Source organism: Oncorhynchus tshawytscha, linkage group LG06, assembly GCF_018296145.1.
Source record: "Oncorhynchus tshawytscha isolate Ot180627B linkage group LG06, Otsh_v2.0, whole genome shotgun sequence".
Classification (NCBI taxonomy): domain Eukaryota; kingdom Metazoa; phylum Chordata; class Actinopteri; order Salmoniformes; family Salmonidae; genus Oncorhynchus; species Oncorhynchus tshawytscha.
The window spans coordinates 43,842,346-43,857,758 of record NC_056434.1 but is presented as its reverse complement, the minus strand read 5'-3'; the positions used below and the strand labels follow the sequence as shown (position 1 = coordinate 43,857,758).

General features: G+C 43.9%; 1 protein-coding gene across 1 annotated transcript in view; it reads right to left on the bottom strand.

Annotated features, from left to right (window-relative positions):
* Positions 1 to 15,413, bottom strand: part of LOC112252582 (solute carrier family 45 member 3) — a 49,332-nt gene that overhangs the window by 27,957 nt on the left and 5,962 nt on the right. The gene's annotated exons all lie outside the window — the stretch shown is intronic.

Genomic DNA, 15,413 nt, shown 5'->3' with positions numbered 1-15,413 from the left:
AGTGTTCCTCAAGTCGGTCACGCAGGAAACATGGAAAGAGCTGATACAGGATCCGATTTCCTCAGCCTAGGTACCAGACTGATTCAGAGTCAGACAGAAAAGGGAGTCTTGCCATGTTCCAGCCTCCTAAGAAAAAAGACTCATCCTTACTGCCAAGGTTCCATCTGAGCAAGAGATGTGTGAGAACACTGAGGACAGCCGCAGACGCAAAAACAACAAGGTGCTAAATTCATATTTGGTGTGAAATTCCTCCGCCAGTGTGGTCCATCTGTTCATCCCTAGCAAATCAAATGGATATGTCATTTTCAATAACAGACTCAGTTAGTCACGAGAAACCCAGCACAGTAAATAAATACTGTTCAGGTGCATGGAAGGAACTGAGTCTGTGTCCTTCAGGAAAGTTTTAGTAGTGATTATTTGGTTCAACAACAATGAGAGGTGGTGAAGAAACAGAAAAACCACCGCATTAGGCCGTTAGTAGAGTGGGAAGTCAAGTTAATTCAAATGTTGCATAAATGTTAGAATAGCATGTCTTTAAATCGAATAGCAGGTCATTCAACCCGGCATTGGATTCCATTAACGATCGCATCATCACAGTGTCAGTGAGCAGCGTGAGCGTAGAAACGGGACAAAGCAGGGGCCATGGGTCACTCCTATGGGAGGAGAGAGGGGACATTCACACCCATCAAATCTCATTCCTACCCGCCTCAAACACCCTGAAATGGACCCATCAGGAGACCAGTCAGTGCTGAAAATGGAATGGCTGCAGAGGTATTGACCTAAGCATTGGTGGGGAGTCAGGGATGAGTCAGGGATGAGGTGGGGAGGGATGTGAGCGAGGAGAGACTAGTCAAGACTACTGAGCAGAGGATTTATCAGCATGTTTAGCGAACTCTGACTTATGTGTAGAATAAAACCCACGTATTTGGTTTAAACCTGGCACTCGTCACAAATAACATCAACATGGCACGGAGCAGAGCTCTTGGGGGTCAACTCCTGCCTGGATGGAGCAGAGCGAGGTAGTCGAGACACACACAAGCAACCCACACAACAACCATTCCACACAAGTTTAATGACACCTCTGGCACCACAATATATTCCAGTCAAGCCCATCGATCGTCTGGTTATAACCCCAGCCGTACTTAATCAGAGCATCAGCCCTTAGAGTCTTCTGGAGTGATTACACACACAGGGCCTAGGCACAGGGGCAGCCAGAGCCAGCTACTGTAGAGCAAGAGATGGGGCTGAGGGGGGAAGAGAGAGGAGGAGGAGGGGGAAGAGGTGCTTTGTCTCGTCAGCTCTGCACTCCTGTTGCCCCATTACCAGGCCCATTCAGGCCCAGGCCCGGGCGCATTCAGGCCCAGGCCCCCCAAATCAGTCTTAATGGCTCTGAGGGGTATTATTACAATACAAAACAGGCTTTGTATACATTGTGCCAGTCTGAGTAACTTGATACAGTGAGGTACCAGGCCCATTCAATTGGGCTTTTATTAGTGCGGGGTTTCATATAAAACGGTCAAAAAAAACAGCAACTGAAGAGTCTGTGTCTGTGAGTCTGAGACAGGAGGAGGAGAATTGCTGCGACATTACATTACAACCACAAGTGCTGCTTCGGCAGTGGATGAAGAAACCTCAAGGAGACTCTTGTGGTGTTCTGGCTCCCTCTGAATGGCTGCAGAGATACAGCACACTAGTTCTCCCCCCTCTATGTTCCTGTTCAGGCACTGCTGGCAGGAGACAGAGGAACAGAGCTGTGTCCAACAACAGCAGGCCGCCTGCGTGGCTTTAGCCTCCAGTCTTCCAGACAGTGAATTCCAGATGGATTCCAGTTGAGGTTGAGCAGGGTGGGGACTGGCCTGGGGAGGATCTCGCCCCTGAGAGGCCTTCTCTTTGGAGCCTGAGACACCCATCACATGAGAGAGGCTTGCCTGACCCCACTGCCCTCCAAACCCATAACCTACCCCCCCACATCTGTCACACATGACCCCCGGCTTTGGCCAATCTGGTGACCAACAGCACAACACGAAGTGCGAGTGACAGTCTCAGTCTGGTATTACCATCTTCTTGCGAGACATTGGCACATGAATTTAGTGAACATTACAGTGCTGGCTGTCAACCAGTTGACTGAAAGAACTCTGTCTGGGCTGAGGAGGAAAGGCGTCCTTGTCTTATTTCTGGTGAGTCTAATAATACATTTGGCTATGTCACACTCCAGCTACATAATTAGGCCAATGACTCAGAATACATCTTAGAAGTAAGTTGAATATGAAGCAGACTTTAATTTAAAGTTATAGGCAATTCCTTTTTGTTATTCATTGTTTTGAAACTTTATGCATGTAGCCTATATAAAGTATAACAATTTGTTGCAGATCAAGACTCAATTGTCACTTCCATTTTTGATCCTGCACACATCACTCCCCCCTTGCACGCATCACTCCCCCCTGCACGCATCACTCCCCCCCTGCAGTCAGATCACTCCATCCCTGCACCCCAGGCCACAGTCCACTGCCACACAGGTGTGTAACTATAAACCCAATCAGCTCTCCTTTCAGGGGTGGTGGGGGCAGTGCTGGTTAGCCTTTCTGACAGACAGCGGGACAGACGGATAGGGGATCCACACAGACAGACAGTTATCAGGTGGACACAGAGCAGAGGAATGTAAGCTGGGGGTGACTGATCTGAGAGTGGAGGAGAGGAAGATCCAGCACCCCTCCCAGTCCTTTCAAACTGTTGAATGGAGCCAGTAACAGATCTGGGAGGTGACTGTTATCACACCCGGCACACAAATAGCACAACAATGGAGATCCAGATTCCAGTCATGTAGCCTCTAATGAATCAATGCCTGTTAACGTCCCCGAGAAATGCTTCCTTCCCCTGCCTCAAACCCTAGTATGTAAAGGTCAAACGACTACTATGAGTAAATAGCCTCCTAATAGAGTAATTTGCACTAAGTTCATTGAGAGGCAAAAACCTGAAATGAAATGGTTTTCATCCTGTGCAATATTGATCTTGGCTCATATTTATGGTATTAAGTAAAAACAGAGCTTTCAAACCGTCTGCCCTCAAATGGTCAATACATGCCTCCTTCTTGGCAGTGTTGGCACAGTTCCCTCATGCGAGCAAATAACCGGTGTAGTCAAGCATCATCAACTACAATGAGCATGGCGTGGACTGGCATCATGCATGCCTGACAATATTTCAAATCCTAACTGTCAATGAACATACACAACTGAGTGACTGTCTGTCTGCAGTCAGATAACTGGCACACATAACAAAAGGATCCTATAAGAACAGTGTTAGCATCTGTGAATTCACAGTCTGATGGTTCCGACCAGTTTGCACATTCAATTAGGACTTTATGATCATTCAAAGTAATGGGTAGTAGAATTTAGCTAAATACTTACTATGTAAAGTAGAGAAGTACAGCTGATGTCCAAGAGAATTGCAGAAGTGCATATCTGACTACCACACAGTTTTGTCTACCAACCACTCACACACTGACCACTGGATATTTGCATGCACACCTTATCCAATCAACACTCCACTGGCTAGAGGACAGCTACACAGATCCCTCTTCTTGCTACCTGGCCAAACTCATATCATTTATGCTCTCCCCCTCTTTGTCGTCTCCTCTCTGAATGAACCCTCCTCCTCCTTACCAGCCCTCCCTATATTCTCACGCTCTCCCATCCTGTAAAGTCGGAGGGAAAAAACCTGAGCACTTCAGGAATCGTCTCCTGGAGGAAGAGATATGGCACGCTAGCTCAAACCTCTTCCTAAAACACACACACATATATGCGATTGGCCAGAGCACAACAGGCTGTTCGGAAACAAAGAGTGAATTCATATCAGTTCCACCTCAGAGCTCCCCTTCCTCCTCCCATCTCCCAGTCTATCACTCCTCCTCCCATCTCCCAGTGTATCACTCCTCCTCCCCAAAAAGTTTGTAAAAAAGCCCCTGACCCGGTATGATGTTAAACTCCCTATCAGGGACAGCCCTCTCACCTCCTCCCAGCCTTAAGCCATACCCCTGTATGTACTCCCGTTCCTGGGATCAGAGCCTCGGTCGAAGGCCCATTCACACACACTAACGCCACTAACCCCACGGCTGCTGACATGTCTGCTCCTCACTTCTCCAAGCAGGCCCAGCTCTCTACGGAGAACCTTTCAATTTGAGATACCGACAGGTGAAGTGGAACGGCGTGGAGAGGAGTCAGAGAGAGTAAGTCATTAGAGCATGGCCTGTAGTTTAAAGGAATCTCCATTCCTGCAGCCTAGAGCCCAGGGGCAGATCAATATGAGTGCAGCAAATGGCTGCTGGTAACACGTCCCTTGCCCACAAGAGTGGCTTGCATTGCATTAGATAAGCTTTAGAGAGCTCACAGCTTAGGGAATGATCCGAGTTTGTTAGAAGACCATATCCTCCTGACTAACAAAAGCCTTTGCTCCACTTTTGTTTCTCCATCCAGATACATTGACCCGGCATAACAAACAGAAAGGATTCTGCTTTAAAACGTACCATAGGCAAATGAAATGAGGCCGTCTCCGAATGATCCTTTCTAATAACTAGGCTATAATTTATTAAAAAGGTAGCCATGCCTAGTACCCTGTCATAAGTGTGAATGTGAGATAATTATACAACTGGATGTTCTTGACCAAGAGTCTAAAAACGAGTCTAGACATACCCCTTTTGTTCTACATTAACAGAGTAAAAGCAGCATGTAAAAGCATTTCAGTACGTGACAGAGTTAAATGAGACATATGGGCCTTTAACAAAGGAAAGAATAATGGGGTTGGTGCTGAGTAAATTGACTTAAGTCAAACCGCCAAGGAACTAGAGTGCCACCCAGTCTCATTTCTATATCCAGCTGGCCCAAATTACTAAAATAGGAGCATATGACAAGTACACATATAGCTACAGCTCTAGACATAGACCACAATATCCAGATTTTAGAGAGATTTTAATATCCAGATTAGAGTCAGTAAATCTGGAATTTCCTAGAAGCACTATTCCACTGAACATGAGATGTTTAGTTTAATTGAAGTTGTTCACGGTTCATTACGGTTCATTTGGGCTCCCGAGTGGCGCAGCGGTCTAAGGTACTGCATCTCACTACAGATCCTGGTTAGATTCCCATAGGGCGGCGCACAATTGGCCCAGCATCGTCCGGGTTAGGGTTTGGCCAGAGTAGGCCGCCATTGTAAATAATAATTTGTTATTAACTGACTTGCCTAGTTAAATAAAGGTTCAATAAAAAATACAAATAAATAAATGACAGCGGGTCTTGGCTGAGAACATATCAGCAGGCTAAGTTTTCCATCTCAGATGTTGGTTTGAATATTCCACAAACCCTGCTCCAGGACTACAAGCCAAACCCAGAGTCCATAATAAGCTATGACAGAATTCTCTGCACTTAACTGACAAGGAGATAAAAAGCCACCATGTCAGAAATATACCAGAAATGCTACTGCTCTTGGCATCGAGAGGAAGGACCCAATAAAACTTAAATGTCACCCACATCACATATGAGTCGGTGGACGGGGGAAGGTTCAATCACTCATTGTGTGTTCACATAACAAATTAACCTTTAAATAAAAATACGTGATGCTGTTGCTAAAATGCAGATCTGCACATTCATTAGCTTAAGCACTGGCTTCCATTAGAGGTTGCCTTGCAAGTAACCATACAGCTATATTGTTCTCTGCTTGCTCTAAATAGATAGCTTATTAGTTGGGGAGAGCACCCGAGAGACGATGACAATGAAGGAGTAAGGTTGGGCCTTATCAGTGTGGTTTCTTGGTGAAAAGGAGCCGCACTGCAGGACATGAGTTAAGCTGCTGGGAAAACAGGCCAACATTATAATAAACACACAGCCTATTACAGACAGCACAGACCGCACTTATGGGCCTATAACAAGAGATGCATTTATAGGAGTCCACTGCCAAATGAAATCTGTATATCTCTGATGCGTTGGGGAACACTTAAACCTGTGTTTGTCGGGATCTGTGTGAGGTTTCTGGGCTTGGGAGTCATGACACACATGTGTAACCCTTCCAGCTGTTTTGTTAGGTAAGCTGGGAGTGTAGAGTCTCGACCTAACACACATCTGTCCTCAGAGAGAGAGGGTGCCGGAGTTTGGCTGGCTGTTGCTCGGGATTGGTGGGACATCAACAAGGCCCATGTCTCCAGCTGTTGTCAGACTGCAGCGAGCCTCAGGGCCCAATGATTAACGCCTCAGTCAAACTCTACACAAACCAGATGGTGAAGTGAGAGATGACAAGGCAGGAAGGGCTCCCCATACTATACTGACAAATTTAACTTGCGCGCACACACACACGCACAAACACACACACAATCGCTTTGTGTGTTGCTTAGCAGCAGCGTTCACATCACACAACCACACCCTCAAAGACATACAGACAAAGTACTTAAAACACAAAATCAAAACATAAAAGAGCTTTTGAAACATAACTCTCATGGTGAGCCCAAATCATTACAGAGGCACAGCAGGGAAGTCAAAGTCGGCTGGGACAGAAGACATGTCAATCGTCAGCTCTTAACACACAAAAGGCTGTGAATGGTTAGAACCAAGATTTCCTTCCTTTACGTTGATTAGCCTCTCAAACATAGACACTACACTAGACATCAAATGGTCTATAGCAAATTGTTTATTGCTGGGATTGGCAGAAATCCCATCACTAACCTTATTCTAAATAAAGACCTCAAAAATCCCCTCACAAAATAGGCCTCTCTCTTGGTTCTCGGCGTTTATCAACCCACAGAAATTCCTTTCCGTTCTAGGTACATGTGTGTTAGAAGGAGCAGAAGCCATGTCTAGAAACTAAAGCTTTGGTTGTCTTCCTCTCAGGTTTCCATGTCTTCTCCCTTGACCTCCTCAATGTCCCCCTCTTGAACATCAGACTCTGAGGCCTCATCTTCACTGTCTCTTTCCAACCTTGTTGAGGATGGCTCGTTGTCAGGCTCAAAAAGCCTCAAATTTGCCCGGATGCCCAATTTTTCAACCCTTGTATTGGTCAGCCTGTTGCGTGCTTTGGTGTGTGTGTTCCTAAACAAGGACCAGTTGCGCTCTGAGGCGGCTGATGTTGGTGGGATTTGGAGGATGATGGAGGCAACAGGGGAAAGAGCCTCAGATACAGAGTTCCTTCCACCAGGTGGCTGATGAGATATGTTGGCACGACTGCTATATTGCATCTCCATCTCAAAGCTCTTGTTTTGAAGTGTACTTGGCCAGACTGCCAAGAACCTTGCCCCCATCCAGGCCAAGGTGGCGAGACACGGTAACGATGACACCATAGACCTTGTTGACCAGAAAGGATGCTCATGCCAGCATACTTGGGGTCCAACATGTACCCTGCGGCGTCTATGGGCTTAAGGCAGAAGTCCTCGCGCTTTTTGATGTATATCGGAACTGCAGTTTCCTCTGCTTGGAGCAACAGTGAAGTGAGTAGGGCAGTACGGATTTCTTCTCTTACATCTGCAAGCAGAGTCTGAACATCAGACAGGATGGCATTGTCTCCCTCAATCCGTGCAATGGCTACTGCTATAGGTTTCAGGAGTTTCAGGCTGCTTACCACTCTCTCCCAAAATACATCATCCAGGAGGATCCTCTTGATGGGGCTGTCCAAATCAGCAGACTGTGATATGGTCATTTCTTGGAGAGACTTCTTCCCCTCCATGGAGACTGTCAAATATGATGACAACACCACCCCAACGGGTGTTGCTCTTATTCTTCTCACTTTGCTTGGTGAGGTAGATTGCTGCTATAACTTGATGACCCTTCACATACACTCTACAATAGAGCCAAGGAAATGGTTAGGTATCAGTTGTTTTCAATGCCATGATGTCCTTGAGGAGCAGATTCAATGCATGAGCAGCACAGCCAATGGGTGTGATGTGAGGGTAGGACTCCTCCACTTTAGACCAAGCAGCCTTCATGTTCAAAGCATTGTCTGTCAGCAGTGAAAATACCTTCTGTGGTCCAAGGTCATTGATGAGTGCCTTCATCTCACCTGCAATGTAGAGACTGGTGTGTCTGTTGTCTCGTGTCTGTGCTCTTGTAGAACACCGATACCGATTGTTGGAGGACCAAAAAAAGCCGAAACCAATTAATCGTCCGATTCCTAAAAATGTATTTGTAATAATGACAATTACAACAATACTGAATGAACACTTATTTTAACTTAATATAATACGTCAATAAAAATCCATTTAGCCTCAAATAAATAATGAAACATGTTCAATTTGGTTTAAATAATGCAAAAACAAAGTGTTGGAGAAGTAAAAGTGAAATATGTGCCATGTAAAAAAGCTAACGTTTGAGTTCCTTGCTCAGAACATGAGAACATATGAAAGTTGGTGGTTCCTTTTAACATGAGACTTCAATATTCCAAGGTAAGAGGTTTTAGGTTGTAGTTAATATAGTATTTATAGGACTATTTGTCATGTTCTGACCATAGTTCTTGTGTGTTTTCCTTGTTTTAGTGTTGGTCAGGACGTGAGCTGGGTGGGCATTCTATGTTGTGTGTCTAGTTTGTCTATTTCTATGTTTGGCCTGATATGGTTCTCAATCAGAGGCAGGTGTTAGTCATTGTCTCTGATTGGGAACCATATTTAGGTAGCCTGTTTTGTGTTGGGATTTGTGGGTGATTGTTGCCTGTCTTTGTGTTCTCTGCACCAGATAGGACTGTTTTGGGTTTTGCCACTCTTCCTTCCCAGGAAGAGAGCCGTTACACTATTTCTCTCTATACCATTTGTATTTCATATACCATTGACTATTGGATGTTCTTATAGCCACTGGAACAGTATAGCTTCCGTCCCTCTCCTCGCCCCTACCTGGGCTCGAACCAGGAACACATCAACAACAGCCACACTCGAAGCAGTTACCCATCGCTCCACAGAAGCCGCGGCCCTTGTAGAGCAAGGGGAATAACTACTCCAAGTCTCAGAGCGAGTGACGTTATTAAACGCAATTAGCGCGCACCCCACTAACTAGCTAGCCATTTCACATCGGTTACACCAGCCATTAGGCTGATAGGCTTGAAGTCATAAACAGTGCTGTGCTTGCGAAGAGCTGCTGGCAAAACGCATGAAAGTGCTGTTTGAATGAATACTTACGAACCTGCTGCTGCCTACCATCGTTCAGTCAGACTGCTCTATCAAATCATAGACTTAATTATAACAATAACACACAGAAATTAATATGGTCGAATCCGGAAACTATCATTTTGAAAACAAAACGTTTATTATTTCAGTGAAATACGGAACCGTTCGGTATTTTATCTAATGGGTGGTGTGCCTAAGTCTAAATATTCTTGTTACATTGTACAACCTTCCATGTTATGTCATAATTAAGTAAAATTCTGGCAAATTAGTTCGCAATGAGCCAGGAGGCCCAAACTGTTGCATATACCCTGACTGTGTGCAATGAACGCAAGAGAAATGACACAATTTCACCTGTTTATTATTGCCTGCTAACCTGGATTTCTTTTAGCTAAATATGCAGGTTTAAAAATATATACTTCTGTGTATTTATTTTAAGAAAGGCATTGGTGTTTATGGTTAGGTACAGTCGTCCAATGATTGTGCTTTTTTCGCAAATGCGCTTTGTTAAATCATTCCACAGCGTTGATTGATTATATGCAATGCATGACACGCTAGATAAACTAGTAATATCATCAACCATGTGTAGTTATAACTAGTGATTATGATTGATTGATTGTTTTTTATAAGATAAGTTTAATGCTAGCTAGCAACTTACCTTAGCTTCTACTGCATTCGCGTAACAGGCAGGCTCCTCGTGGAGTGCAATGAGAGGCAGGTGGTTAGACCGTTGGACTAGTTAACTGTAAGGTTGCAAGATACGATCCCCCGAGCTGACAAGGTGAAAATCTGTCGTTCTGCCTCTGAACAAGGCAGTTAACCCACCGTTCCTAGGCAGTCATTGAAAATAAGAATGTGTTCTTAACTTTTTATGGCTGCAGGGGCAGTATTAAGTAGCTTGGATGAAAAGGTGCCCATTGTAAACTGCCAGCTCCTCAGTCTCAGTTGCTAATATATGCATATTATTATTAGTATTGGATAGAAAAAACTCTAAAGTTTCCAAAACTGTCAAAATATTGTCTGTGAGTGTAACAGAACTGATATTGCAGGCGAAACCCGGAGGAAAAACAACAGGGAGTGGCTTCTATTTTGAAAACTCCATGTTCCATAGCCTCTCTTTGCTGGATTTAAAGGGATATGAACCAGATTACTTTTCCTATCGCTTCCTCAAGGTGTCAACAGTCTTCAGACATAGTTTCAGGCTTTTATTTTGAAAAATGAGCCAGAACGATAACATCGCGTCAAGTGGTCACATGAGTTTTGCTCGCGCAACAGAATTTGGACAGCTATTGTTTTTCCCTCTCCTACTGTGAAAGACATTTGCAGTTGATGTATTATCGATTATATATTTTAAAAACAACCTGAGGATTGATTCTAAAAAACGTTTGACATGTTTCTGTGGACATTATGGAAACTATTTGGAATTTGTGTCTGCGTTGTCGTGACCGCTCTTTCCTGTGGATTTCTGAACATAATGCGACAAACAAGGTATTTTGGATATAAAAATAATCTTTATGGAACAAAGGGAACATTTGTTGTGTAACTGGGAGTCTCGTGAGTGAAAACATCCGAAGATCATCAAAGGTAAACGATTAATTTGATTGCTTTTCTGATTTTCGTGACAAAGCTTCCTGATGCTAAGCGTACTTAATGTTTTGTCGTGCAATCGATAAACTTACACAAACGTTTGGATTGCTTTCGCTGTAAAGCATAATTTCAAAATCTGACATGACAGGTGGATTAACAAAAGGCTAAACTGTGTTTTCCTATATTGTACTTGTGATTTCATGAATATAAATATTTGTAGTAATATTTATTGAATGTAGCGCTATGCTATTCAGTGGTTGTTGATTACACTTATCCCGATAGGGGGATTGCAGCCATAACTGAATTTTCATAGTTAAATAAAGCTATAAAAATGTATATAAAAAAAATAATTAATCGGCAAAATCAAAAATACCGATTTACGTTTGTTATGAAAACTTGAAATCGGCCCTAATTAATCGGCCATTCCGAATAACCGGTCGACCTCTAGTACATGCATGCACAAGCAGGCATTTAAGTGTCTTTTGGGAGTCGAGCAAGAGTCGACTCCAAAATTCCGGGAGTCTTTCACAGCTAGCTTTAATTGGTGTGAGAAGACGTTAGCATAGCAACCATTTTTGTTAGAGATCACAACCAATGTTTTTGCATGGTTGAAAGTATTTCATTTTTTGTCCTCAAATGGAAGAATGGCTATTTTGGCACCATGTTTCTGGGGCTAACCCTGAAAAGTCAGCGCTAATCCTGCTCCGGAGCAGGGCCAGATAGCCCTGGGCTAAGGTTAGTGCTATCCCACTTTCGAATGTGCAAGTGTGAACACTCGCTTAGCCCCGGCTAAAATCTCCCTTAGCCCAGGGCTAAGGAGACTGGAATAAGGTGCAGTGTGAATGCACCTATATTGATTTAAATCATGGGCTTGATCATTTCAGATTATATGTTGTTCTCAGACATCAAAGGTCTCTCCCACTTCCCTCAAACAGTGGCCTTTAATCCTTTTCAGCTCACAACATAAAAGAGAATAAGGTGGTTTCTCTCATACCAAAAAAGGTTCTTCTTTTAGGTTCTAGATAGCACCTTTTTTTCCCTAGAGCATGGCAGCAATGACATACATACTTGGTACAATTAAAGCCCCTTCTACCACACTTCATTCAATGGCTGGTGCTTTGGGTGTATTGCAAAACATCTGGCCAAGTCCTTATCACCATGGGAAAATGTTGGAGGACAAGCCTCTGTGTTATCCAAGCTGCGGGGCCCAGTCTCAGTCTGGCACAAATGTCTGCCATTAGTGTGGTGTGGGGTTTTATTTTGAACAGCATCAGACTGAAGACGTGCTTTTCATTACTGGAGAATTAACCGAGGCGATGGGCCTTGTGCCCTCCACTCCCTGCTTTCGGGAGAGTTGGATCTGCAGCATTCTCCTCAGACGCCAAGTTCCCACGAAAACACATTATCAAATTAGGCGGAACTGAGTAAAGTTGCTAAATTAAATTGTGTCTAGGGAGGGGGTGTCAGACTGCAATGAGGCACAAGGAACAGTTGGGTAAGTTGTTGATTTCTCTTTCAACCAGGAAGTGAGCATTGTTGTGTGAGTAACTTAGTTAGCCTACTCTCAAAAGCATTGGGGGATTAAGGGAGAGACAAAGAGCTTTTCAATGGATACATATGTCTGAAAGTAAAAATCCACCCAAAACCAACAATTCTTATCATTTACAGTGGTAAATAACACTAATATGTGAGAACAATATTTTTGGTGAACAAATTTTTCATTTTGTTGTTATAATGAGTTTGGTAGCAACATGTGAAAATCTGTTGCAGCTCAAGTCAACTACAAAACCCACAATGCAATGCTCTCTCCATGGGCTGGCTGGCTGGCTAGCTAGCAAACGTAAGTACACACAATAATACCAAAGTCAATATCAGCATGTGAAGTAGCTAGTTAGCTGTAAAATCGTCTAAACAAATTGCACTATATATTTAGGAGTCTACAATCTCACCATGTTCAACCTGCAGAACGATGTGCCTCGCAGAGTGGAGTCTGACATGCGCAACATTCATGCAACAGCACCATGCAATGCTCCCTAGACTGAAGAGGCAGACAAATAGTAGAAATAGCGCGGACCCTCTGTTAAATTACACTTCTCGAGGTAGGAATATTGCAAAAATATGATCAATGGCTCATTCGAGAGAAGGCAGCCGCGTTATGACATTGGCACGTGTTGAAATCTGACATGTTTTCTTGATCTAAAAGTGGTATTCCTATGAACTTCCAGTGTACTGAGAGCGACTTTATCACAATGCTACATCATGCCGGCCGAATTACTGCAATAGCTCAGATACACATTAAAAACATCAAATCAAATCAAATTTGATTTGTCACATACGCCGAATACATCAGGTGTAGTAGACCTTACCGTGAAATTCTTACTTACAAGCCCTTAACCAACAATACAGTTCAAGAAATATAGTTAAGAAAATATTTACTAAACTGAGGTAAAAAATTAATAAAAAGTAACAATATAATAACAAGGCTATAAACAGGGGGTACTGGTACCGATTCAATGTGCTGGGGTACAGGTGAGTTGAGGTAATTTGTACATGTAGACTGGGGTAAAGTGACTATGCATAGATAATAAACTGCGAGTAGCAGCAGTGTAAAAACAAATGGGGAGCATTTTATTAATTGTTTAATTGTTCAGCAGTCTTATGGCTTGGGGGTAGAAGCTGATATGGAGCCTTTTGGAACTAGACTTGGCGCTCCTGTCCCACTTGCTGTGTAGCAGCAGAGAAAACGGTCAATGACTTGGGTGACTGGAGTCTCTGACAATGTTTTGGGCCTTCCTCCTACACCGCCTAGTATATAGGTCCTGGATGTCAGGAAGCTTGGCCCCAGTGATGTAAAGGGCCTTACGCACTACCCTCTGTAGCACCTTACGGTCGGATGCCGAGCAGTTGCCATACCAGGCGGTGATGCAACCGGTCAGGATGCTCTCGATGGTGCAGATGTAGAACTTTTTGAGGATCTGGGGACCCACGCCAAATCTTTTCAATCTCCTGAGGGGGAAAAGCTGTTGTCGTGCCCTCTTCACAACTGTCTTGGTGTGTTTGGACCATGATAGTTTGTTGGTGATGTGGATACCAAGGAACTTCAAACTCTCGACCCGCACCACTACAGCCCCGTCGATGTTAATGGGAGCCTGTTCGGCCTTCCTTTTCCTGTAGTCCACAATCAGCTCCTTTGTCTTGCTGACATTGAGGGATAGGTTGTTGTCCTGGCAGTGTCTCTGACCTCCTTCCTATAGGCTGTCTCATCGTTGTCGGTGATCAGGCCTACCGCTGTTGTGTCGTCAGCAAACATAATGATGCTGTTGGAGTTGTGCTTAGCCACGCAGTCATGGGTGAACAGGGAGTACAGGAGGGGACTAGGCACGCACCCCTGAGGGGCCCCAGAGTTGAGTATCAGCGTGGCAGATGTGTTGTTGCCTGCCCTTACCACCTGTGGGCTGCCCGTCAAGAAGTCCAGGATCCAGTTGCAGAGGCAGGTGTTTAGTCCCAGTCCTTAGCTTAGTGATGAGCTTTGTGGGCACTATGGTGTTGAACACTAAGCTGTAGTCAATGAATAGCATTCTCACACAGGTGTTCCTTTTATCCAGGTGGGAAAGGGCAGTGTGGAATGCGATTGAGATTGCGTCATCTGTGGATCTGTTGGGGCAGTATGCGAATTAGGGTGGGTCTAGGGTTTCCGGGATGATGGTGTTGATGTGAGTCATGACCAGCCTTTGAAAGCACTTCATGGCTACCAACGTGAGTGGTACGGGCGCTAGTCATTTAGGCAGAAATTACCCTGGGAATCGATTGAACATCACTCAGATACACAAAAACAATAACATAAAAAATGGGTGAATCTTTACTTTAAAGCTCTGCTTATGTACGTTTATAACATTAGTGAAGAACGATAGCATTTACCACTGTGTAATAAACAAAATCTTGTCTAGCTACCAACCACCAAAAAGTTAGGTTAATTACGTATGGAAGTGGTTATTTTTAACACCCAAGCATACACTAACCTGACATAGCATGAGTCAAAAAAATGCATGAAACTAAAACCCCTACATACGGGTTTTGACGAGAAGAAGAAAAAACTGTCGGGGAGGTTCTCTTCTGCACTGTTCAACCAATCCAGTAAATGTGGAGGAGGAGTTAAGATGGAACGTCGCCTTGTTAACGTCCAAAAGCAGAGGCTCTCTTTTTGTTGGGGACTAGGCAGAGACTAAGCATACACAAGCACAAGGACAACAAGCATGGCCTTAATAATTGGATTTGTCTGCCAGTCCAATTGAAAGCCATTAAAATATTCCCTCAATAAAATATAGCTATTTTTAGAGATTGCCTTCAAACATAAATGTTCATGGTTGTGTTATTTGCCAATCTGCTACCATCTTTTCCCTTTAAAATATCTACTTAAAAAGACGACACTGGATTAACACATGTAATTAAATTGAAACTACAAAGTAATTAAAAACACAAATAAAGATGGAAGAGGTACGCAGTTGGTAGAGCCACTGCAGTACTGAACTGGTGCCAATGTTCCCACTCAGATTGGCATGGAGGGGGTTTATTCTTGCCATTGAGGAAGTCGAGAAGGGTTTGATGAGGAGGTAAATTGGATTGGGAGAGAAAAAGCATAGAGGATCAATCAGATTAAAATGATAGTCTCTCCAACCAATTAGGATTAGCCATCATACAAGGAGTC